The sequence below is a fragment of the Miscanthus floridulus genome, chromosome 9 (genome assembly GCF_019320115.1).
Source record: "Miscanthus floridulus cultivar M001 chromosome 9, ASM1932011v1, whole genome shotgun sequence".
NCBI classification, from domain to species: domain Eukaryota; kingdom Viridiplantae; phylum Streptophyta; class Magnoliopsida; order Poales; family Poaceae; genus Miscanthus; species Miscanthus floridulus.
This window is the reverse complement of record NC_089588.1, coordinates 108908024-108909518: the sequence shown is the minus strand read 5'-3', so window position 1 is coordinate 108909518 and position 1495 is coordinate 108908024. Positions and strand designations below refer to the sequence as shown.

Below are 1495 nucleotides of genomic sequence, written 5' to 3'. Positions count from 1 at the left end.
TATGCTAGATCATCCCTGTGGTAAAAATATAAATAACGATACCTGAAATACTCTCGGATAAAATGCTACAATGGTATATTATTTGTGCACTTGTAGATCCTTTTTAATCATATATTTATATATTATTTCTAGTCACATAAAATGATAAAGAACTACCTAGTATTATGCTAGTAGTAATGTTGTGTAGTACCAACAAATATCTCTGGCATCATCACTAGGATGACAACCTAGTAAAGTAATGTTAGGAGATATAGGCTTGTAATAGGTGGCTACTTAAAATAAGTGACACATTAATAAACACCAACAAGCATTTTTGGCGTCGTTGTCGGGGAAGGTAGCTAGGCAAAGGAAGTATTGATAAACTTATACTTATTGACGTGATCGAGGAAACCATTTACCTCTACTCGAACAAGATTACCCTTGTTTTTTCTACTTGTATATCTTATATAGGGTAATGTATGACCAATTTTGACCTTCCGACAAACTACATTGAAGATCTAGAAGTATTAATCAAGAAAATTAGAGCTAAACTCAAGAAAGTTTTAGCTTTAGAGTTGGAAGACAACCAGATAAGGTGAAGCTTAGCACCAGAATTTGAAGCCATGGCTAACAAGACTCTCTGTGAATTCTTTGCTCTAACTACAACCAACATCCGTACTAGACCAACAGTCAATGTTGGAGACAATAGATTCGAGCTCAAGCTAGCCCTCATCAACATGGTGCAAGCAAGCCAATTTTGTGGAAAGGCATATGAAGATGCGAGTGCACATCTCCAACACTTTCTGGAGATTTGTAGCACTTTCACCATCAAAGGAGTATCCAAAATGCCATTTTACTTCGCCTCTTCCCATTCTCACTTTTGAGGAAGGAAAAGCAATGGTTCTACGCTAATAAAGATAGAAATACTACATGGGATAACTACTCCACTGCCTTCCTAGCCAAGTTCTTTCCCATAGGAAAGACCAATGCTCTGCGTGGGAGAATCTCATGATTTCAGCAACAACATGATGAATCTGTCCCTGAGGCATGGGAACGCTTTCAAGATTACATATCAGAATGTTCCCATCATGGGATGGACGATTGGCTACTCATGCAGACTTTCTACCATGGGTTGACCAACAGTACCCATGAGACTATGGATGCTTCTGCTGGAGGAGCATTCCTGTCACTTACACTTCCAGTTGCAACAACTCTCGTGGAAAAGATGGCCTCCAATAAAGGTTGGAATGAAGAACGTGTTCAAACCCACAAGTGGAGTGGAGGTATGCATCAACTAAAGGAGGTACACATGCTATCTGCCAAGATGGACCTGCTGATGAAGAAGCTTGAAGATCGAGCCAATAAGAAACAAGAAGTCATGCACATTCATGATTCTCACATGACATGTGAAGTATGCGAAAACACTAGGTATTTGGGAAACAACTGTCCTGAAACCCAATAGGATGTGAATTTTGTTAACAACAACTAGTACTTTCATCCTCAGCAGAATCAAGGA

The 1495-nt window shown here is 39.1% G+C and overlaps 1 non-coding gene across 1 annotated transcript; it reads right to left on the bottom strand.

Moving 5' to 3' along the window:
• Positions 1-965: 965 nt before the first annotated feature.
• LOC136484457 (small nucleolar RNA R71) lies at positions 966-1074 on the bottom strand. Its single transcript, XR_010765976.1, has one exon. It is a non-coding gene; the product is annotated as a small nucleolar RNA R71 (small nucleolar RNA).
• Positions 1075-1495: the final 421 nt, after the last annotated feature.